Source organism: Vicia villosa, linkage group LG6 (assembly GCF_029867415.1).
Source record: "Vicia villosa cultivar HV-30 ecotype Madison, WI linkage group LG6, Vvil1.0, whole genome shotgun sequence".
NCBI classification, from domain to species: Eukaryota; Viridiplantae; Streptophyta; class Magnoliopsida; order Fabales; family Fabaceae; genus Vicia; species Vicia villosa.
The window spans coordinates 775,095-801,431 of NC_081185.1; the positions used below are offsets into that span (position 1 = coordinate 775,095).

At 32.0% G+C, this 26,337-nt stretch overlaps 2 long non-coding RNA genes across 2 annotated transcripts; both read left to right on the top strand.

Moving 5' to 3' along the window:
• The first annotated feature begins 2,091 nt into the window (after positions 1-2,091).
• LOC131611097 (uncharacterized) lies at positions 2,092-2,621 on the top strand. Its single transcript, XR_009286751.1, has 2 exons — positions 2,092-2,202; positions 2,317-2,621. It is a non-coding gene; the product is annotated as an uncharacterized LOC131611097 (long non-coding RNA).
• Positions 2,622-6,029: 3,408 nt separating this feature from the next.
• LOC131611098 (uncharacterized) lies at positions 6,030-6,477 on the top strand. Its single transcript, XR_009286752.1, has 2 exons — positions 6,030-6,119; positions 6,206-6,477. It is a non-coding gene; the product is annotated as an uncharacterized LOC131611098 (long non-coding RNA).
• Positions 6,478-26,337: the final 19,860 nt, after the last annotated feature.

The following is a 26,337-nucleotide window of genomic DNA, read 5'->3' on the forward strand; positions in this document are numbered from 1 at the left end:
ATTTTTTAAGGGATTAAATAGTTTAATCGTATCTGTAAGTCAACGGGTTTGAATTCTTTTGTTCTTATATTTTTTAATTAAAGTAATTTTTGAAATTGAATTTTTATTATTATTCATCTCTACAGTTAAAATTCGTAAAAAATATTTGCAGGTTTTCAACGAATTTTTTTTCCGAATTAGGGATGAATACCAAAAAATTATAATATTCAGGAATTAAGTTTTATAAAAGATTAATAAACTAAAACTAAAAACTCGATAATTTACGAGGAGGGTTTACCTATTTAGTTGTTGTTCAAAATAAAAATAATATTGTAAATTTGGGGTAACATAATAAGTTTGATGTCAAATATAAAATTTAATGTATTGAAATTTAAAATCCAAAATGAAATTCATCAAGTATGTTTCAAACATATAAAATAGCAAAATAATATAGATTAATTTACACTAATAAATTTTATTAAGAAATTTGAATACTAATGTGTAATAAAATATAATACGTCATTCTAATATAAAAAAATAAAAAAAATATTGAAATATATGTTTAAAATTTACTCAAGTTTTGAAAAAATCAATCCAAAATCATAACTTAGCAATTTCCAAAAAATGACATCTAAACACTTTCACTAATATTTGATTTTTGTGTGATTTTTCATTTTTTTTTCCTTCCTACCACTTTATGGTTTTAGTCTGGATATGTTTTGATTTAAACACCTCTACAAATTAGTTCCCTTGTTGATTGATGGTGAATTAAAATTTTTATAAAATATAATACTTAAAAAACAAAACTTTGTTTAAAATCGAATCGGTCTAATAAAAAATTTCTTATTAAATCGAAACAAATCATAAAATGCAAAAATTGCATTCTATTCGAGTGTGTTTGAACTATTTTTTAACTGAATCGTACGGTTTAATTCGATTTGCAGTTTGTATTATGCAAACCGAACAAAACCAAATTGAACCATATTATATTACGAAATTTTACAACCCATTATATATTTATTGTATTTTTGTATAATATTTATGTTAATTTACATATCTAAAAAAAAGAGATTATTTATATTTAAATACTATTATCTTTATTCGAAATGAAATTATCATATATTTATTTTTATTTTTAATTTGTTTGCGTTTATAAGAATATGATTAAAAGAAAAAGTTTAATTTACATTATTTTTTATCCTTTTATATATAAAAGGAGAAAATTCATCTAGAGTTCCTTAGGTATGATTTATGCTATTTGTTAATGAAAATAGGACAAATGTACTTTAACATAATTTAAGGAGAAAAATAAGAGAAAATTGCTTATGTGTAACAGAAAATTATATACATGTCATATTTTCATTGAAAAATAGTACAAACTACGTCTAAGAAATTATATCTAAGTATTCTCCTATATAAAATATTAATAATAAAATAAATTATAGTGTTATCAAGCTAACATAGTATTTCAAATTCATTTGTACTTTAGACATAAAGATAAAATTGTAAACACAATTCATAATAAATTTATTTTGACAATACAAGAAAGATAAGTAAAATCTAAATGCGTACAACCCACGGTAGTTTACCTAGTATTTTTTTAATGAGAGGTAATTGGTGATAGGAATAGTGGTTTTCTGGCTTTTGACCTACTCTGCTAAAGTTTCTTTTTATTTATATTTACTTTTTGAGATTTTACAAATGGTAGGTAGAAGATTTACCTATTATACATATTATTTTTTCTATTTTATATTAGGATAAATAATATTTTTCATCCCATATTTATTTTATAATATTATTTTTGTTTCTTTATTTTTTATTTACTTTAGTCCTTTATCTTTTAAATAAAAAAAATAAAGAACTAGAATGATAGATTAAAAGTTAAAATGAATAAAAAATATAAAAAGAAAAAAATAAATATTAAGTAAAGGATATATAAAGAACCAAATATGTATTTTATGCATTTGACTATATATATTCAATTTTAATTATTATTATTATTATAAAACATATTTTAAATATAACTTTTAACAAAATTCATGAAATAAAATATTAATATTTCTTACCATTAAGACAAATTTTCAGCCTATATAATGTAAGTAATGTTAGTGTCTTGTAAATAAAAAGTAAACACATAAGGTGAAATCCAAAACATGACTACTCAAAGCTATCAATCTTCTTATATTCTGCTTGTTTTATGCATGAGTTTTATTATGATATCTGGTAAATTGAATTTTTTTTCTATCTTTTGTAGTTTATTTTTTAGATAAATAACTTACTAGTTTAAGTTGAAAATTGTTATTATTGACTAAAAAAAATTATCTTTGCTTGATTCAGAAATTGTTACAAGTTTGGAGACTCCAATATTAGTTGAAAAGCCAATATGTATTCATGGGAGTAGTGTAGACCCAAGATTTTGCTGCATAGAGAATTGTAGTCCCAGTTGTCCAACAGATTGCATCAATAAGGGATTTGTAAAAGGTGGACAGTGCAATCCTCAACTCGGAAATAAGTGTTGTTGTTTTGTATAATGAGTTACAATCTCTCATTATGATTGTTAAAAATAAAAGATGTACTTGATTATGAATAAAAGCACAATATATATATTTTTTTTATGATGAATAAATCCACTTTAAATTTTATATTGGTTAAATTACTCCCAAGGTCCTTTAAGTTATTTAATTGTGACAGTTTGGTCCTTCAAGTTTTTTTTGTAATAACTTGGTCGTTTTAGGTGATATCTGCCTCCTATCTCTCTCATTTTAATCATTTAGAAATGTTGATTATTGTGTTTTTGGAAGCACGTCATCATTTTTACATCCCTTAAAATAATTGCATCCACAATTAGCATATTTTTTCGGTTAAAAAAGGATAATGGTGCACACATTTGATAACATAAATGACCTAGTTGTAGCAAAAATAACATGAATGACCAAATTGTTACAATTAAATAACTTAAAGGACCTTGAGAGCAATATAACATTTTATATTTATTCATTAAGAATTTATGCTACAAATTAGTTTGGGGTGTTTACGATGTGGTTTAAATATTTTATAGAAAAATTATAATATATTTTATCTTATTCGATTATAAATAACTATTTTAAAACTTCAATTCAAACTGATGCTATTTTATGTAGTTTATTGTTAATTAGCTTGATGATAATAAAATTTACAAATTAAATTTTTAATATTTATATTGTAAATATGTGGTAAAATAATAAATTTGTTAGAAATGTCGTAAACCAAGTAAAAGCGCATTATTTGATAAGAGAATTAGGAAACTATCTTATCCTTTAGTTCTCATTGTTGGCAATGTCTCCTGTCTCTGTCTCAGTCAAATATCTCGCTATATGTTCGATTGTAGACTAACTAGTGTCACTAGAAAACTTAGTGAATTTTGGGACTTTCCATCCGCTAGGGAGTTCTGTTTGTAAGACATATTCCGATAGAGGAGAAACATAGTTTGGCCTATGCAGGCCCATGTTTATTCCATTTCACGCCATTATTCATTCAATCATGGTAGCCAGACTATTTTCTCTTGCGAAATCATCTTGTCGAACTCTATAAAATACCTCGTGCGCGTTTTGATTTCGATTCACCAATACCACCTTAGTCGTTCGACCTCTCTTGGTTGTTCGACCATTATGGGGGCAAACTGTTTCCCCTGATTTACGTCGACTACTTGAGGTACAAACTGTTGACCCTGGTTAATGATCTTTTCTACAAGCAAACCTTCGTTTTGAAGCCCATTTGGTTGTTTCAGTACTATTGGTCGAATTTGTTAAATATTGTACCCATCTATTGAGTAAAAATATTAACCATATCGTGATTACATTCGTCCACTTGTTGTCTCAAGGCTACTACTGAATTATTGGTGAATGTCTGGATTTCCTGAGACGAGGTACCCATTCCCGCAGGAGAAAATTTTTGACCTAAGTGATTTGTGGTTGGCCCTGATCCATATAATGGCGAAAAGATGGTTGTCGCATGTTAACCAAATGTCGAAGGATTGTTATACATTTTTGCCATCATTGAAGTTTGCATGCCATAAGGCTATTCATGACCATTTAAAGGCATTGTGAAACTAGGCACAAAAGCAACTAGGCATAAAGGTTGTCGCCGACGGTCTAGGAGTCACTGGATGACTCTATGTTGTAGTTGGGGTTAATATTTCCCCCACTTTGTATTGTCGACGGTATAGACCTCGTAGTGGCTATGGAGGCAATTGCTTCAGCCGAATTTGCAACGATCCTTCCTTCTTCAGAAGTCGTATTAGGTGGTAGTTCTCCATTATTATTATTATTATTATTGTTATTATTATTATTATTATTATTATTATTTCTTGGATTTGTCATCCTAGTGTACTTCCTTTGTGGTCTATTGGGGTAATCTTTTGAAATTCTATCACTCCTTAATCTCATACACACTAAGACTTAGAAATTTTGGGAACACAAAAAATAAAACTTCAACAAATAACTAAAAGACAAATAAACTCTAACACAGTGGTCCCACTAGACGTGTCAATTTGTTTACCCTTGATTTGAGTAAACAACCTCTAGTCTCTTTCTAAAATGTTACTTGCAGGATTGACTAGTAATCCTAGGTCATAGCCGCAAAGTTTTGTTGGATTTTTGTGTGTAAGTGAATCTTGAATTCTAAGAAAAACGGAAAATAAAGTGCAAAGAAAGATTTAAAGATGAAAATAAAGCATAAAGACTATAAACTTTGCAATAAAAGTAACATGCTTAAAATTTATGGAATACACACATACATTTTTAGTAACACTCTTTTCTCTTTGTAACTTGAATAACTTGAGTTTCTTTAAAGAATGTAAAAGTTGCGGACCCTTAAAACTGAAAAAGAAATTTGCTTATATAGAGATCCTAAGAGTAGCTTTCGATAACAAACAATTAATTTTCGAATGCCACGTCTCCGATTAATGATGCCTTCGCCTTATACATATTCACGTGTTCTGGAGAAAAATTGCCTGTCCTTATCAACTTGGAGGTTTCGATCGACCAAACTTCAAGTAAATAAAGCATGATTTTCCTAAGACTTATCAAGGCTATGTACCCATGGTACTCCTTGTAGAATTGACTAAGTTGATAGTCACTCCATTCTTCCACCATTCAACGAACTAGGCCTCGACTAAAAAGCTTCAACCCACATTGTCGAAAGTTTTTTCACCTTTTATAGAGATTGTTAGTGAGTCACATTTTTTAGGACCATAATCCTAAAAATTCGGTCGAAAATCCGAAGATACAATTGTATTTAGAGATGGATCATCTAACAGTCGAGGAAGTGATGTATGTAAATTTTTTGAAAATAGTTATGAGTTGGTGGCAGAAGTTTTCTTGAGGTTCCGATTCGTGACCACAAAAATAAAATATTAACTTTTCTTAATAAAAATTAAAAAATAAAATATTAATATTTATCGCCAATAAAACAACTTTTTAGTCTATATTTATTGCTTTATTTTAGTATTTATGATTGCTGTTTTTATTGTTGCTATACATTTTTTTTGATATCATTAATTATTTCATCTCTTTGAGTTTTTTTTGTTAGGTTTTTAATGAGAGGCAATAGGTGATAGAAATAGTTGTTTTCTTGAATAAAGCATATTTTATGCAATTTATTTTTTAAGTAAAATATATTGATAAGAGAACTAAATCTCGATAAAAGAGAATGAGTACGAAACTCGGCAAAAAAGAGAGATTACTAATCAAATATAATTACAAAAAATGATACAAAGAATTTTTGCATTTTACTATATACAAAGAACAAAATATATATTTTATTCATTTGACTATATATTCAAATTTAATCATTAATATAAAATAAATTATAATGTATTAAGAAAAGGATATATAAACAACAAAACATATATTTTATATATGCATTTGACTATATATTAAATTTTAATTATTATCAAACAAATTATTAACAAAATTCATAAAATAAAATATTAATATTTCTCACCATTATGACAAATTCTCAGCCTATATAATAGAAGTAATGTTAGTTTCTTGTAAATAAGAACTAAACTACGTAAGGTGAAATCCAAAACATGACTACTCAAAGCAATCAATCTTCTTATATTCTGCTTGTTTTATGCATTAGTTTTATTATGACATCTGGTTAGTTGAAATTTTTTCTATCTTTTGTAGTATATTTTTTTAAATATTGTTACTATTGGCTAAAAAATTATCTTTGCTTGATTCAGAAATTGTTACATGTTTGGAGACTCGAACATTAGTAGAAAAGCCAATATGTATTCATGGGAGTAGTGTAGACCCAAGATTTTGCTGCATAGAGAATTGTAGTCCCAGTTGTCCAACAGATTGCATCAATAAGGGATTTGAAAAAGGTGGACAGTGTAATCCTCAACTTGGAAATAAGTGTTGTTGTTTTGTATAATGAGCTACAATGTCTTTCAATGATTGTTAAAAATAAAAGATGTACTTGATTATGAATAAAAGCACAATTTTTTTGTTATGATGAATAAAACCACTAAGTTTTGTATCTATTCATTAGGAATCTATGCCACAAATTATTTTGGGTGTTTGCGACGTGGTTTGAATAATCTTAAAGAAAAATTATAATATATCTTATCTTATTCGATTATGAATAACTATTTTAAAACAACAGTTCAAACGGATCCTATTTTATGTAATTTATTTTTAGTTAACTTGTTGATATTAAAATTTACAAATTAAATTTTTTAATATTTATATTGTAAATTTGCAGTAAAATAATAAATTTGCTGGAAATGTCGTAAACCAAGTAAAAGCATTATTGGTAAGTCTAAGAAGATGAAAACCTCCATTGAAGGAGTAAGATCAATGTGCAGAAACACTGGAATGAAAGAGAAAGAGAATGAAGCTTGATTCATTGATTACACTAGTTAGTTACAATCAATAGTTATATAGTAACACAAGTGCAACTAACTAATAACAGAAAAAAGGAGTTTCTAATCTCATGCATGAGGATGCATGGTAACACACATGAGGCTAAGCTATATAATAGAATCATTTGCATGCTCTTATCCACGTGTTACTTCTGTTGTTAATACGCCCTCACAAGCTTGAGGTTGGTAAATATCTACTAAGCCAAGCTTGCCCAAACAAGTAGAAAAAGGACGTGGACCAAGGGCTTTGGTGAACACATCAGCAGCCTGATCATGTGAACGCACAGGAAGAAGACGCATTACACCGGATTGCAATTTCTCACGCACCAAGTGACAGTCAATGTCAAGGTGCTTTGTCCTCTCATGGAACACGGGATTAGAGGAAAGTTGAATAGCACTTTGATTGTCGCAATACAAAACGGGAAGCCTCGAAGGATGTTGCTGAAGATCATGCAAAAGGAAGCACATCCATTGTAGTTCACGAGTTGCAGATGCCAAGGCCCTATACTCAGCTTCTGTGGAAGAACAACTGACCGTTGGTTGCTTCTTAGATTTCCAGGAAACCAAGGATTCACCAATGAAAAAGCAGTATCCTGAGATGGAGCGTCTGGTTTCAATACAACCACCCCAATCAGCATCACTGAAACCCAAGATTTGAAGAGTAGAGGAAGCAGATAGAAAAAGACCACGTGCAGGAGACCGTTTAAGATAGCGTAGCACACGTAACGCAGCACGATAGTGTGTTTCAGTAGGGGCACTCATGAATTGGCTTAATTGCTGTGTGGCAAAAGCAATGTCAGGACGTGTTGTGGTGAGGTAAATAAGTTTGCCTACAAGTCGTCGATAGGCAGTGATGTCTGAGAACACATTTCCTTTGTTTTGATGAAGGCGAATGGAGGCATCCAAGGGAGTGGAAGCTGGCTTGCAACCAGTGAGACCAGCTTCTTGGAGGAGGTCAAGACAATATTTACGTTGGCAAATCGTGATGCCCTTAGAGGATCGAGCCACTTCAAGCCCTAAAAAGAACTTCAACTTCCCAAGATCTTTGATACGAAAAGCACGATGTAAAGCACTTTTCAGTTCCTCAAACACACCTAAGGAAGTACCAGCTAAGATTATGTCGTCCACATATACCAATAAAGCTGTGAAAGAGGTAGGAGTGGTCTTGATGAAAAGAGTGTGATCTGCAGCAGCATGTTTGAAACCTTGTGCGACAAGAAAGGTTGTAAGCTTCTCAAACCATTGCCTGCTGGCTTGCTTTAATCCATAGAGGGATTTGTTAAGCTTGCATACTTGGCCAGGGATAGGAGCAGTGACGCCCTGTGGAACACGCATATAGACTGCCTCATTCAGGTCACCATGTAAGAAGGCATTATTTACATCTAATTGATGTAAATGCCAGCCATGGATAGCAGCCAAGGCCAAAAGGACACGAACCGTAGTAAGCTTAGCAACAGGAGAGAAAGTCTCAAGGTAATCCAAACCTTCAGTTTGATTAAACCCTTGAGCAACCAAACGAGCTTTAAACCTCTCAATGCTCCCATCATCATGTCGCTTGACTTTATAGACCCACTTGCTTCCTATAGTGGATGCATCAGAAGGAAGTGTCACGAACTCCCAAGTTTGATTGTTATTGAGAGCCTCTATTTCAGATTGCATGGCCTGGACCCATCGAGAATCCTTGGAGGCAGCCAAATAATTTCTTGGCTCACATTCAGAGGAGAGAGACAAAATGTATGCTCTATGACTAGGGGATATGTTTGAAAGAGACAAACAGTTTTCAATGGGATAAGGACAAGACACAGCATTAGATTCGCAGACATAATCTTTGAGGTGAGAAGGTGTTTGGGATATTCGACTGGATTTTCTGATAGGTGCAGAGGTAATGGAATCAGGAATAGCACAAGAAGTGGAAGTGGATAGAGTATCGGGCAAGGCACTAGAGATGGACACCGGATTTGGTACAAAATCAACATTTGAGGGATCAGTGTCAGAGACACATTCATCATCAGAATCACTGGGGACTGTAGTGGTTGGACACAAAGGAATAGAAGCTGACTCTTTTTCAGAATTTGTGTGTGTAGAATGATCAAGATAGATATTTGTGTGGATATTAGGATTAGGTACTCGAGAAAAAGGAAATGTCATGTCAAAGAATTTGACATTCCTGGATACAAAAATATCATGAGTAGAAATATCCAACAGTATAAAACCCTTCATACCTGTCTTGTAACCCAAGAAACAACACTTTCTAGCCCTTGAATCAAACTTGTGCCTATTCGTGGGAAGTGTGGAAGCATAACCAAGGCAACCAAACACCTTCAAGGAACTTAAGTCAGGTAAAGCACCATACATAACTTCAAAAGAAGATCTGTTGTTAAGTAACTTGGTAGGAATTCTATTCATCAAAAACACTGCATGAAGTACGGCATAAGACCAAAACTCCTTTGGCAAACTCGATTGAAACATGAGGGCACAACTGATATTGAGTATGTGTTGATGGCGCCTTTCAACCCTACCATTTTGTTGAGGTGTGTATACACAACTCCTCTGATGTAAAATGCCCTTTGAAGCATAGAACTTTGGCATTAATAACTCAGTCCCATTGTCACTACGAATAACTTTGATCCGTTTGTCAAATTGAGTGTCAACCATGTTAACAAACTCAACTATCCTAGCACCGACTTCTGTTTTGGATTTTAGCATTACAACCCAAACATGTCGACTATGATCATCTAAGATAGTGAGAAAGTATTTAAATCCATGTACAGAAACAGTACTAAAAGGACCCCATATATCAATATGTACCAAATCAAAAAGATTACAAGCATTATTGTTGCTAATAGGGAATGGTAATCGTTTTTGCCTAGCTTGTTGACACACATCACAAGCCTTATGTATACTAGCTGGGATGTAGCTATATTTGGTACTAATACATTGCATTCTATCATGTGATAAATGCCCTAATCTTAAGTGCCAAAGAACAGCAGGTGCAGTTTCTTCATGCCTCTCACTTGCAAAAGTGCTTGATATAAAACCTGTGTTGCTAGTAGAAAGAAGTGTGTCTTGCTTCAGGCTCAAGTAATACAATCCATCGAGTTCATTAGCTGAACCAATCTTCTTCAAACTCTTCCTTTCCTGTAGAACACACCTATTAGTCTCAAAAACAAGACTACAATTCTGCTCTTTGCATAACTTTGAAACTGAAATCAGATTCACTTCAAACTTGGGCAAATATAACACACCACAGATGACAAAATCTTTGCATATTTTGACATCCCCACATATAGAAGTAGTTATAGACTGTCCATTTGGTAAATTCACTATAACAGGATCAATCTTATCATGTTTAAGAAACCAGTCTAAATTATTGCATATATGATGTGTAGCACCTGTGTCCAAAATCCATTTAATACCACTATCAATATGAAAGCTAGCAATATAAGGTTTACCTCCCTTTGCCATGTTTACAGATGCTGATGAAGCTTGTTTCTCGAGCAGCATCATGAGGTTATTATATTGATCCTTGGTTAGAGTCATGTTAGCTTCATCATTTGAAGATCCAGTTGCCACACCACTAGCTTCAACTTGATTAATATGAGCTGAAGAACCTCTCCCAGGGTTTGGAGGATAACCATGCTTTTTGTAGCAGTTGTCCACGATATGCCCGTTTTTGCCACAATGCGTGCAGACTTTGAAATTTCCTCTACCTCTTCCATTGCTATTACCACTGAAGCCTCCTCTGCTATATCCATTATTTCCTCTACCTCTTCCAAATTGTTTATTGCTATCAACAGCATTCACCATACCAGTGCCATCCTCAATAGTGTTATTCCCAGGTAAAAGAACTCCAGCTCCACAAATCTTTCTCTCTTGCTGAAGTACCATTGAAAACACCTTATTGATTTGAGGCAAAGGCTCCATAAGCAGAACTTGGGAAACAACTCCATGGAATTCCTCTTTCAACCCGATCAAGAACTGTATGATACGATCTTCAGCTCTGAAATTTCTGCTGTTCCTCATAGCAAGACAAGCACAAGTTATGGGACATGTGCAATTCGGCATTGGTCTATATTGATCAAGCTCTTCCCATAAACTTCTTAAATCCGTGAAGTAATCAGAGATTTTCTTGCTTCCTTGCTTTAGATTCGAAATCTCTTGATATAATTGAGCAACACGGATCTTGTCTCCTATCATAAACCGATCTCTAAGATCGTTCCACACATCCACGACGTTTTCAATGAACACCACGCTTTGAGCTATTGATGGTTCTATTGAATTGATGATCCACGTGTGGACAAGATTATTACATCTCTGCCATGCAACGTAATTGAGATCATTGCAATCAGGCACTTCGATTGTTCCGTCAACGAACTGAAATTTGTTCTTCATGGCTAACGCTCTTCTCATCTTCATCGACCATGCATGGTAATTCTCTTCGGATAGCGCTGGTGCAACACAAACGGTTGCAGGATTTTCAGATGGATGAATGTAATATGGATCAAGTTGATCCTGTGTTTGATTGTTGTTATTCTTTCTCCCAGCCATTGTAAATGCAACAAATCAAGAACAAGAACGAACAAGCAGCTATGATTCAAGAATCAATGAATCGAAAAAAAATGTTGAGCAATACGAAGAATGCGATCAACACGAATCAACAATTGAAGTAGAACTTCAAAAACAGATGCAGCGGAAACAGAACAGGTTTAACCTGCTCTGATACCATCTAAGAAGATGAAAACCTCCATTGAAGGAGTAAGATCAATGTGCAGAAACACTGGAATGAAAGAGAAAGAGAATGAAGCTTGATTCATTGATTACACTAGTTAGTTACAATCAATAGTTATATAGTAACACAAGTGCAACTAACTAATAACAGAAAAAAGGAGTTTCTAATCTCATGCATGAGGATGCATGGTAACACACATGAGGCTAAGCTATATAATAGAATCATTTGCATGCTCTTATCCACGTGTTACTTCTGTTGTTAATAGTAAGAGAACTAGGAAACTATCTTATCTTTAAGTTCTCATTGTTGGCAATGTCTCCTGTCTCAGTCAAATATCTCGCTATATGTTCGATTGTAGACTAACTAGTGTCAACAGAAAACTTAGTGAATTTTGGGAAATCATCTTGTTGAACTCTTTAAAACACTTCATTCGCGTTTTGATTTCGATTCACCAATACCACTCTTGTATGTTCGACCTCTCTTGTTTGTTCGACCACTATTGTTTGTTCGACCACTATGGGGGCAAACTACTGCCCCTGATTTACTTAGACTGCTTGAGGCACGGATTGTTGACCCTAGTTAACTGACTCTTCTACAAGCAAACCTTTGTTTTGAAGCCCATTTGATTGTTTCAGTACTATCGGTCGAATTTGTTAAATATCGTACCCATCTTTTGAGTCAAAATATTAACCATATAGTGATTACTGTTAGTGTGCTCTATTCTGTATTATTGTCTTATTGGCATCCATGCTTGGCTAAAACATAATAGCAGCTGAATGTAAAATAATGTACTCTTGTGAATATTAAAAGAACAAAAACAGATACTAAAACAAGATGGTACAAGGAATGTCATGACATTAACCATGACATCGCGCCTGCAGAACTGAGGAAGGAAGATTCAGTTTTGGTTTTAAAAGATACAGAATATTCTATGTGGATATTATGTAATCCTATGTGGCGCAGCCTTAAAGGTAAAAGAATCAAGTCAGAATATTGAAGAATCAAATCTAAGCATTGAAGTTTCAGCAGTTACTAATTTAGGAGATAAATTAGGTAACTTATGATCATAAGGCCTTGTTTGTAGCAGAAGAAATCTGCTGATTTGTAACAGCATGGAGTGCTGCGTTTTTTTAAGCCCAAGTCCAACTAGGATCAGGTTATATATATAGGAATCTTTGTAGCCTTGTAAATTTAACGATCATAATGTAGTCATTAGGGTTTGGTGTGAAGGTGAACCTCCAGGTTGTGGGAAGGTCACTGATTTGTGCCTCGAAGCCTGTAGGTAAGAGGTTTACTTTATTCACTCAGAAGCTGTGAAGCAATGAGTGAAAATTATGTTCTTGGAACTACTTCATCATGTATATTTAAGTTGTTGGTGATTAAGCTGTTGATGCAGTGGCTGAGTTGTTGACTGCTAGACATCATTGCTATGATTGGGAGTGGAACGGAGATATTCCATATCTAGGGAGAACCTAGGTAGAGGGGTCATTGGGTAGTGTTTAAGTGAGGAGTTGTAAACTGGGAGTTTAGCTCTGAATTGATACTGCTAATAGTGGACTTCATCCCTGGCTTGGTATGCCCCCAGAGTAGGTTGATTGAACCGAACTGGGTGAACAATTCTGTTGTGTTGTTTATGTTTCTGCATTGTTTATTTGTAAGTTCAGTTTGGATGTCATAACATCGTGCATGACATCAGTGTGTGATTTAATGACTGTGCTAACACAGAACCTCTGCTAAGCAGATTTGTTAATGTTAACTGAGCTGATATTGGATCCCAACACTTCCAGACCTCTGGATGTTAGATGTAATAAATAATTGAGGGATCTGTATGTACTGCCTCAGCCAAGCTGATGACAGACCAGATGTCACAACATCGTATATGACATCTGGGGTCTGTCTTACCAGAATTTCAATTACTTTCGTCCATTTGTTGTCTCAACGGAACTACTAAATTATTGGTAAATGTCGGGATTGCCTTAGACGAGATACCCATTAATTCCTGTAGGAAAAAATGTTCGACCTAAGTGATTCATGACTGTCCTTGATCCATGTAATGGCGAAAAGATGGTTGTTGCATGTTCACCAAATGTCGAAGGATTGTTATACACTCCTGCCATGATTGAAGTTGGCATGCCATAAGGTTGTTCACGACCATTTAAAGGCATTGTGAAACTATGCATTAAAGATCTAAAATCACTAGGCGTCGATGGCCTATGAGTCAGTGGATGACTCTGTGTTGTCGTTGGGGTTAATATTTCCCCCACTTTGTATTCTCGATGGTATAGACATCGTACTAGCCGTGGAAGCAATTTCTTCAATCAAATTTGCAACGATCCTTCCTTTTGCAGTCGTATTAGGTGGTTTCTCTCCATTATTTTTATTGTTATTTCTTGGATTTGTCATCCTAGTGTACTTCCTTTTTGACTTATTGGGGTAATCTTTTGAAAATCTGTCACTCCATAATCTCCTACACACAAATAAACTCTGACACAAGGGTCCCATTGAACGTCATAATTTGTTTACCCTTGATTTTAGTAAACAACCTCTAGTCTCTTTCTTAAAGATTACTTGCATGATTCACTAGTAATCCTAGGACATAGTAGCAACGTTTTGTGGGATTTTTGTGTAAATGAATTTTGAATTCTAAGAACAATGAACAATAAACTGCAAAGAAAAATTTAAAGATGAAAAGAAAGCATAAAGACTATAGTGACTTTTATGTAGTATAACACACGAAAATCCTTCAAAATACCAATGTATGAAAGTTTATCGAACTACGCGATTTTATGAAGTATAGCACATGAAAATCTTTCAAAATACCAAAGTTTACAAGTTAAATGAACTTCGTGAATTTTATGTAGTATATAGCACACGAAAATCTTCAAAAATACAAAACTTTGCAAGTTTAACAAACTTCCTGACTTTTCTGTAGTATAGCACACGAAAATCTCAAAAAAGACTAAATTTTGCAAGTTTAACGAACTTCGTGACTTTAATGTAGTATAGCACATGAAAATTTTCCAAAATACCAATGTATGCAACTTTATCGAACTTCGTGACTTTAATGTAGTATAGCACACAAAAATCATCCAAAATACCAATGTATGCAAATTTATGGAACTTCGTGTATTTTATGTAGTATGCACATTTAAATCTTCCAAAATACCAAAGTTTGCAAGTTTAACGAACTTCGTTAATTTTATGTACTATAACACACAAATATCTTAAAAAATACCAATGTATAAAATTTTCACGAACTTCATGAATTTTATTTAGTATGCCATACGAAAATGTTCCAAAACTCAAAAGTTTACAAGTTTAACGAACTTCGTGGCTTTTATTTAGTATAGCATAAAAAAATCTTTCTAAATACCAATGTATGCAAGTTTATCGAAGTTCGTGTATTTTATGTAGTATAGCACATGTAAAACTTCCAAAATACCAAAGTTTGCAAGTTTATCGAACTTCATGAATTTTATGTAGTATATAGCACACAAAAATCTTCAAAAATACCAAACTTTGCAAGTTTAAAGAACTTCGTGACTTTTATATACTATAGCATACGAAAATCATCAAAAAGGGCAAATTTTGCAAGTTTAACGAACTTCATGACTTTTATGTAGTATAGCACACAAAAATCTTCAAAAAGACCAAACTTTGCAAGTTTAACAAACTTCGTGACATTTATGTAGTATATAGCACACGAAAATCTTCCAAAATACCATTTTTTTGAAGTTTAATGAATTTCATGACTTTTATGTGGTATAACACACGAAAATCTTCAAAAAGACCAAATTTTGCAAGTTTAACAAACTTCGTGACTTTTACGTAGTATAACACACAAAAATCTTTGAAAAGACCAAATTTTGCATGTTTACGAACTTCGTGACTTTTATGTGGTATAATACACGAAAATCCTTCAAAATACCAATGTATGAAAGTTTATCGAACTTAGTGTATTTTATGTAGTATAGCACATGAAAATGTTTCAAAATACCAAAATTTGCAAGTTTAAGGAACTTCGTGAATTTATGTAGTATATAGTCCACGAAAATCTTCAAAAATACAAAACTTTGCAAGTGTAACAAACTTCGTGACTTTTCTGTAGTATAGCACTCGAAAATCTCCCAAAAGGCTAAATCTTGCAAGTTTAACGAACTTCATGACTTTTCTGTAGTATAAGCACATGAAATTCTTCCAAAATACCAATGTATGCAACTTTATCGATCTTCGTGACTTTAATGTAGTATAGCACACAAAATTCTTCCAAAATAACAAATGTATGCAAGTTTATCGAACTTCGTGTATTTTATGCAGTAGCACATGAAAATCTTCCAACATACCAATGGATGCATGTTTATCGAACTTCATGCCTTTTATGTAGTATAGCACACGAAAATCTACAAAAAGACCAAACTTTGCAAATTTAACAAATTTCATGACATTCATGTAGTATATAGCACACAAAAATCTTCCAAAATACCATATTTTTGCAGTTTAATGAATTTCATGACATTTAAGTAGTATAGCACCCAAAAATCTTCAAAAGACCCAGTTTTACAAGTTTAACAAACTTCGTGACATTTATGTAGTATAGCATACAAAATTCTTCTAAAATATAATGTATGCAAGTTTAACAAACTTCGTGACTTTTACGTAGTATAGCACAGGCAAATCTTTGAAAAGACCAAATTTTGCATGTTTAACGAACTTCGTGACTTTTATGTAGTATAATACACGAAAATCCTTAAAAATACCAATGTATGAAAGTTTATCGAACTACGTAATTTTTTGTATAGTATAGCACATAATTTTCCAAGTTGACGCACTTTGTTAATTTTATGTAGTATAACACACAAAAATCTTCTAAAATACCAATGGTTAAAAGTTTCACGAACTTCGTGTATTTTATGTAGTATAGCACACGAAAATCTTCTGAAATACCAATGTATGCAAGTTTAACAAACTTCGTGACTCTTATGTAGTATAACACCTAAAAAATCTTCAAAAAGACCAAATATTGCAAGTTTAACATACTTCGTGACTTTTATGTAGTATATAACCCACGAAAATCATCAAAAATACCAATGAATAAAAGTTTAACGAACTTCGTGTATTTTATGTAGTATAACACATGAAAATCTCCAAAATATCAAAGTTTGCATGTTTTACAAACTTTGTGAATTTTATGTAGTAAAGCACACAAAAATCTTCAAAAAAGAACAAAATTTGCAAGTTTAACGAACTTTGTGACTTTTATGTAGTATAACACACGAAACTCCTTCAAAATACCAATGTATGAAAGTTTATCGAACTTCGTGTATTTTATGTAGTATAGCACAGGAAAATCTTCCAAAATACCAAAGTTTGCAAGTTTAATGACTTCGGGAATTTTATGTAGTATATAGCACACGAAAATCTTCAAAAATACAAAACATGGCAAGTTTTACAAACTTCGTGACCTTTTTGTAGTATAGCACACGAAAATCTCTAAAAAGATTAAATTTTGCAAGTTTATCGAACTTCATGACTTTTATGTAGTATAGCACATGAAAATTTTCCAAAATACCAATGTATGCAACTTTATCGAACTTCGTGACTTTAATGTAGTATAGCACACAAAAATTATCCAAAATACCAATGTATGCAAATTTATCGAACTCCGTGTATTTTATGTAGTATGCACATTTAAATCTTCCAAAATACCAAAGTTTGCAAGTTTAACGAACTTCGTTAATTTTATGTACTATAACACACGAATATCTTAAAAAATACCAATGTATAAAATTTTCACGAACTTCGTGAATTTTATTTAGTATGCCATACGAAAATGTTCCAAAATTCAAAAGTTTACAAGTTTAACAAACTTCGTGACTTTTATTTAGTATAGCATGAAAAAATCTTTCCAAATACCAATGTATGCAAGTTTATCGAAGTTCGTGTATTTTATGTAGTATAGCACATGTAAAACTTCCAAAATACCAAAGTTTGCAAGTTTATCGAACTTCATGAATTTTATGTAGTATATAGCACACAAAAATCTTCAAAAATACCAAACTTTGCAAGTTTAAAGAACTTCGTGACTTTTATATACTATAGCATACGAAAATCATCAAAAAGGGCAAATTTTGCAAGTTTAACGAACTTCATGACTTTTATGTAGTATAGCACAAAAAAATCTTCAAAAAGACCAAACTTTGCAAGTTTAACAAACTTCGTGACATTTATGTAGTATATAGCACACGAAAATCTTCCAAAATACCATATTTTTGAAGTTTAATGAATTTCATGACTTTTATGTGGTATAACACACGAAAATCTTCAAAAAGACCAAATTTTGCAAGTTTAACAAACTTCGTGACTTTTACGTAGTATAACACACAAAAATCTTTGAAAAGACCAAATTTTGCATGTTTACGAACTTCGTGACTTTTATGTGGTATAATACACGAAAATCCTTCAAAAATACCAATGTATGAAAGTTTATCGAACTTAGTGTATTTTATGTAGTATAGCACATGAAAATGTTTCAAAATACCAAAATTTGCAAGTTTAAGGAACTTCGTGAATTTATGTAGTATATAGTCCACGAAAATCTTCAAAAATACAAAACTTTGCAAGTGTAACAAACTTCGTGACTTTTCTGTAGTATAGCACTCGAAAATCTCCCAAAAGGCTAAATCTTGCAAGTTTAACGAACTTCATGACTTTTCTGTAGTATAAGCACATGAAATTCTTCCAAAATACCAATGTATGCAACTTTATCGATCTTCGTGACTTTAATGTAGTATAGCACACAAAATTCTTCCAAAATAACAAATGTATGCAAGTTTATCGAACTTCGTGTATTTTATGCAGTAGCACATGAAAATCTTCCAACATACCAATGGATGCATGTTTATCGAATTTCATGCCTTTTATGTAGTATAGCACACGAAAATCTACAAAAAGACCAAACTTTGCAAATTTAACAAATTTCATGACATTCATGTAGTATATAGCACACAAAAATCTTCCAAAATACCATATTTTTGCAGTTTAATGAATTTCATGACATTTAAGTAGTATAGCACCCAAAAATCTTCAAAAGACCCAGTTTTACAAGTTTAACAAACTTCGTGACATTTATGTAGTATAGCATACAAAATTCTTCTAAAATATAATGTATGCAAGTTTAACAAACTTCATGACTTTTACGTAGTATAGCACAGGCAAATCTTTGAAAAGACCAAATTTTGCATGTTTAACGAACTTCGTGACTTTTATGTAGTATAATACACGAAAATCCTTAAAAATACCAATGTATGAAAGTTTATCGAACTACGTAATTTTTTGTATAGTATAGCACATAATTTTCCAAGTTGACGCACTTTGTTAATTTTATGTAGTATAACACACAAAAATCTTCTAAAATACCAATGGTTAAAAGTTTCACGAACTTCGTGTATTTTATGTAGTATAGCACACGAAAATCTTCTGAAATACCAATGTATGCAAGTTTAACAAACTTCGTGACTCTTATGTAGTATAACACCTAAAAAATCTTCAAAAAGACCAAATATTGCAAGTTTAACATACTTCGTGACTTTTATGTAGTATATAACCCACGAAAATCATCAAAAATACCAATGAATAAAAGTTTAACGAACTTCGTGTATTTTATGTAGTATAACACATGAAAATCTCCAAAATATCAAAGTTTGCATGTTTTACAAACTTTGTGAATTTTATGTAGTAAAGCACACAAAAATCTTCAAAAAAGAACAAAATTTGCAAGTTTAACGAACTTTGTGACTTTTATGTAGTATAACACACGAAACTCCTTCAAAATACCAATGTATGAAAGTTTATCGAACTTCGTGTATTTTATGTAGTATAGCACAGGAAAATCTTCCAAAATACCAAAGTTTGCAAGTTTAATGACTTCGGGAATTTTATGTAGTATATAGCACACGAAAATCTTCAAAAATACAAAACATGGCAAGTTTTACAAACTTCGTGACCTTTTTGTAGTATAGCACACGAAAATCTCTAAAAAGATTAAATTTTGCAAGTTTATCGAACTTCGTGACTTTTATGTAGTATAGCACATGAAAATTTTCCAAAATACCAATGTATGCAACTTTATCGAACTTCGTGACTTTAATGTAGTATAGCACACAAAAATTATCCAAAATACCAATGTATGCAAATTTATCGAACTCCGTGTATTTTATGTAGTATGCACATTTAAATCTTCCAAAATACCAAAGTTTGCAAGTTTAACGAACTTCGTTAATTTTATGTACTATAACACACGAATATCTTAAAAAATACCAATGTATAAAATTTTCACGAACTTCGTGAATTTTATTTAGTATGCCATACGAAAATGTTCCAAAATTCAAAAGTTTACAAGTTTAACAAACTTCGTGACTTTTATTTAGTATAGCATGAAAAAATCTTTCCAAATACCAATGTATGCAAGTTTATCGAAGTTCGTGTATTTTATGTAGTATAGCACATGTAAAACTTCCAAAATACCAAAGTTTGCAAGTTTATCGAACTTCATGAATTTTATGTAGTATATAGCACACAAAAATCTTCAAAAATACCAAACTTTGCAAGTTTAAAGAACTTCGTGACTTTTATATACTATAGCATACGAAAATCATCAAAAAGGGCAAATTTTGCAAGTTTAACGAACTTCATGACTTTTATGTAGTATAGCACAAAAAAATCTTCAAAAAGACCAAACTTTGCAAGTTTAACAAACTTCGTGACATTTATGTAGTATATAGCACACGAAAATCTTCCAAAATACCATATTTTTGAAGTTTAATGAATTTCATGACTTTTATGTGGTATAACACACGAAAATCTTCAAAAAGACCAAATTTTGCAAGTTTAACAAACTTCGTGACTTTTACGTAGTATAACACACAAAAATCTTTGAAAAGACCAAATTTTGCATGTTTACGAACTTCGTGACTTTTATGTGGTATAATACACGAAAATCCTTCAAAAATACCAATGTATGAAAGTTTATCGAACTTAGTGTATTTTATGTAGTATAGCACATGAAAATGTTTCAAAATACCAAAATTTGCAAGTTTAAGGAACTTCGTGAATTTATGTAGTATATAGTCCACGAAAATCTTCAAAAATACAAAACTTTGCAAGTGTAACAAACTTCGTGACTTTTCTGTAGTATAGCACTCGAAAATCTCCCAAAAGGCTAAATCTTGCAAGTTTAACGAACTTCATGACTTTTCTGTAGTATAAGCACATGAAATTCTTCCAAAATACCAATGTATGCAACTTTATCGATCTTCGTGACTTTAATGTAGTATAGCACACAAAATTCTTCCAAAATAACAAATGTATGCCAGTTTATCGAACTTCGTGTATTTTATGCAGTAGCACATGAAAATCTTCCAACATACCAATGGATGCATGTTTATCGAACTTCATGCCTTTTATGTAGTATAGCACACGAAAATCTACAAAAAGACCAAACTTTGCAAATTTAACAAATTTCATGACATTCATGTAGTATATAGCACACAAAAATCTTCCAAAATACCATATTTTTGCAGTTTAATGAATTTCATGACATTTAAGTAGTATAGCACCCAAAAATCTTCAAAAGACCCAGTTTTACAAGTTTAACAAACTTCGTGACATTTATGTAGTATAGCATACAAAATTCTTCTAAAATATAATGTATGCAAGTTTAACAAACTTCGTGACTTTTACGTAGTATAGCACAGGCAAATCTTTGAAAAGACCAAATTTTGCATGTTTAACGAACTTCGTGACTTTTATGTAGTATAATACACGAAAATCCTTAAAAATACCAATGTATGAAAGTTTATCGAACTACGTGATTTTTTGTATAGTATAGCACATAATTTTCCAAGTTGACGCACTTTGTTAATTTTATGTAGTATAACACACAAAAATCTTCTAAAATACCAATGGTTAAAAGTTTCACGAACTTCGTGTATTTTATGTAGTATAGCACACGAAAATCTTCTGAAATACCAATGTATGCAAGTTTAACAAACTTCGTGACTCTTATGTAGTATAACACCTAAAAAATCTTCAAAAAGACCAAATATTGCAAGTTTAACATTCTTCGTGACTTTTATGTAGTATATAACCCATGAAAATCATCAAAAATACCAATGAATAAAAGTTTAACGAACTTCGTGTATTTTATGTAGTATAACACATGAAAATCTCCAAAATATCAAAGTTTGCATGTTTTACAAACTTTGTGAATTTTATGTAGTAAAGCACACAAAAATCTTCAAAAAAGAACAAAATTTGCAAGTTTAACGAACTTTGTGACTTTTATGTAGTATAACACACGAAACTCCTTCAAAATACCAATGTATGAAAGTTTATCGAACTTCGTGTGCTTTATGTAGTATAGCACAGGAAAATCTTCCAAAATACCAAATTTTGCAAGTTTAATGACTTCGGGAATTTTATGTAGTATATAGCACACGAAAATCTTCAAAAATACAAAACATGGCAAGTTTTACAAACTTCGTGACCTTTTTGTAGTATAGCACACGAAAATCTCTAAAAAGATTAAATTTTGCAAGTTTATCGAACTTCGTGACTTTTATGTAGTATAGCACATGAAAATTTTCCAAAATACCAATGTATGCAACTTTATCGAACTTCGTGACTTTAATGTAGTATAGCACACAAAAATTATCCAAAATACCAATGTATGCAAATTTATCGAACTCCGTGTATTTTATGTAGTATGCACATTTAAATCTTCCAAAATACCAAAGTTTGCAAGTTTAACGAACTTCGTTAATTTTATGTACTATAACACACGAATATCTTAAAAAATACCAATGTATAAAATTTTCACGAACTTCGTGAATTTTATTTAGTATGCCATACGAAAATGTTCCAAAATTCAAAAGTTTACAAGTTTAACGAACTTCGTGACTTTTATTTAGTATAGCATGAAAAAATCTTTCCAAATACCAATGTATGCAAGTTTATCGAAGTTCGTGTATTTTATGTAGTATAGCACATGTAAATCTTCCAAAATACCAAAGTTTGCAAGTTTATCAAACTTCATGAATTTTATGTAGTATATAGCACACAAAAATCTTCAAAAATACCAAACTTTGCAAGTTTAAAGAACTTCGTTGTAACACCCTTCTAAACCCCGCAGAAATTTATAAAATAATTCAGAGTAAAACATGAAAACAAGGGTGTCACTATTCCAATTAAAACAAATTATCATAAATCAATTGTCATGCTTTCACTAAGGAACAATTCATCATAATACATAAAAATCTCATGTTAACACAGTGGAAATTCACCATACGGATAAGCATAACATCATCTATGCAATATCCCACAGAATTAATACAATAACCACACGATAGAGTATCATCATAAACTCTAAGCTATCGTTTCCCCAGTGTTACAATATTAGAGCATGACACCGACGCTATACTAAACGAACTGGCTCATGAGCTAATCCTCACCGAGCCAAAAGCCGCTATCCTCAATCTGAAAATATCAACAGTAAGGGTGAGTCTCATTCACAATTAACAAATGTTATCGAATCATAAACAATAACACATCATAGTCACATTATTCATCCAATTTCATTATATTCAGATTGTCAGGAAGTACTCATCAACACACAACAACAAATAGAATACATTACGAAGAGACAACACCGTAATTCATCCAAACAAATCATAACAATTACACCATCATCACATATTATAACATTGGAAAATCTTCCATTCATGTTATAATCATCCAAGTAGCCTAATGCAAATGCAACTATATGCACGTGGTACCAAAATCTGGGATAACCCATCTCACCGATCCACCATCGTCAAGGATACGGCAACACCCACTCACTAATTCCACACAATGGGAATTAGCTACCACTGATCCACCATCGTCAAGGATCAGCCACATAATGATTATGAAATGCATGTATCAACCATAACATGCTCATCATCCACATAAACCATCCAAATGTCATAATCATCAACCAACACAATAATCAATAGCCACACACAATTAAGCTATTTCTCAACCATAAATAAAATACATATTTTACACCAACAATATATGTATAACAAACACCAATTACAGCCACAACATCATAACAGGTAAATCATTCATTAACGTGCTTGTACGCATAAACCACCACACAGTGCAACAACAATAGCACCTCTTACCATCGTGTACCAAGTACAACAAATCAGCCCAACAACAACAGAGCATTTACATCATCATTCATCAAAACACATGATAACCATATTTACCATGAACAACATCCATTTGGATAACAAGCAGAAGCAACCACATTATCACAACACACATCTTTGCACATATTCAATTATGCAAACAACAGTCATTGCCCCTCATCAACTATGCAAAACCAGAATAAACCACCTTTGGAGAAAACGGTACTTTTCAAAATAAAATCAAGTTATTGTTGTTTTATTTATTTCATATGGTAGAGTATTCAATTTAAGGAACAACATCCAAAACGGCGTCTAAAACGGACTTACGGTTTGAAAGTTACACATCTTTAACTTTTTACAAGAAAACAATTATCGCTACAGCACGGGGCGCTACACACAGTCCGCAGCGCGTAACGAATAGAAAACACGCCTTCGCGGCGCAACCAAAGGCTCGCGGCGCGGAACGAGAAAATCACTACGCCTTCGCGGCGCGCACCTACCTTCGCGGCGCGAACTGGCAAAAGTCAGAGTTTTCATCGCAATTGACAGCATTACGGGATTTACCCCAAAATCCCCAAAATTCAAACCAAGTTATGTCATGAACCTCAAACACCACCATATCAGCCACATACATGTTATAACACAAATATAACACACAAAGAGGATAATTTAATCATCATAACAATCATATAATCATACATTTCATCAAATCATACAATTCCCCTCAAAATCATCCCAAAACCCCAATCCATCATATAATCAATTGACACAAACAATGCATCTAAATCAGTCCTATTATCTATAATACGATAAAAGATATTAACCGGAAGAGTCCCCCCTTACCTTAGCCAAAGATCTTGATTAGCCCTCTTCCTCTTCTGTTCCTCTTTCATGTATCAGCTTTCCCATCTCTCATCTCCTCTGCTCTGCTTTTCACGTTCCTTTTTCCTTTCTCCCATTTTTTCCTTATTTTTATGAAAAATAACATTTTAATTAGTAAAGGGCTTTACTAACATAGTACCCCCTCTTTACTAACATCACACTTGGCCCAATAGCCCATCTCATAATTCTTTCCAAATAATTCCACAAAATACCGAATAATTCCAAATAATAATTTAATTTCCGATTAAATTAAAATTAGAAAATATGGGGTGTTACATTCGTGACTTTTATATACTATATAGCACACGAAAATCATCAAAAAGGGCAAATTTTGCAAGTTTAACGAACTTCATGACTTTTATGTAGTATAGCACACGAAAATCTTCAAAAAGACCAAACTTTGCAAGTTTAACAAACTTCGTGACATTTATGTAGTATATACACACGAAAATCTTCCAAAATACCATATTTTTGAAGTTTAATGAATTTCATGACTTTCATATGGTATAACACACGAAAATCTTCAAAAAGACCAAATTTTGCAAGTTTAACAAACTTCGTGACTTTTACGTAGTATAGCACACAAAAATCTTTGAAAAGACCAAATTTTGCATGTTTACGAACTTCGTGACTTTTATGTGGTATAATACACGAAAATCCTTCAAAATACCAATGTATGAAAGTTTATCGAACTTAGTGTATTTTATGTAGTATAGCACATGAAAATGTTTCAAAATACCAAAATTTGCAAGTTTAAGGAACTTCGTGAATTTATGTAGTATATAGCCCACGAAAATCTTCAAAAATACAAAACTTTGAAAGTTTAACAAACTTCGTGACTTTTCTGTAGTATAGCACTCGAAAATCTCCCAAAAGGCTAAATTTTGCAAGTTTAACGAACTTCATGACTTTTATGTAGTATAGCATATGAAATTCTTCCAAGATACCAATGTATGCAACTTTATCGAACTTCGTGACTTTAATGTAGTATAGCACACAAAATTCTTCCAAAATAACAAATGTATGCAAGTTTATCGAACTTCGTGTATTTTATGCAGTAGCACATGAAAATCTTCCAACATACCAATGGATGCATGTTTATCGAACTTCATGCCTTTTATGTAGTATGGCACACGAAAATCTACAAAAAGACCAAACTTTGCAAATTTAACAAATTTCATGACATTCATGTAGTATATAGCACACAAAAATCTTCCAAAATACCATATTTTTGCAGTTTAATGAATTTCATGACATTTAAGTAGTATAGCACCCAAAAATCTTTAAAAGACCCAGTTTTACAAGTTTAACAAACTTCGTGACATTTATGTAGTATAGCACACAAAATTCTTCTAATATATAATGTATGCAAGTTTAACAAACTTCGTGGCTTTTACGTAGTATAGCACATGCAAATCTTTGAAAAGACCAAATTTTGCATGTTTAACGAACTTCGTGACTTTTATGTAGTATAATACACGAAAATCCTTAAAAATACCAATGTATGAAAGTTTATCGAACTACGTGATTTTATGTATAGTATAGCACATAATTTTCCAAGTTGACGCACTTTGTTAATTTTATGTAGTATAACACACAAAAATCTT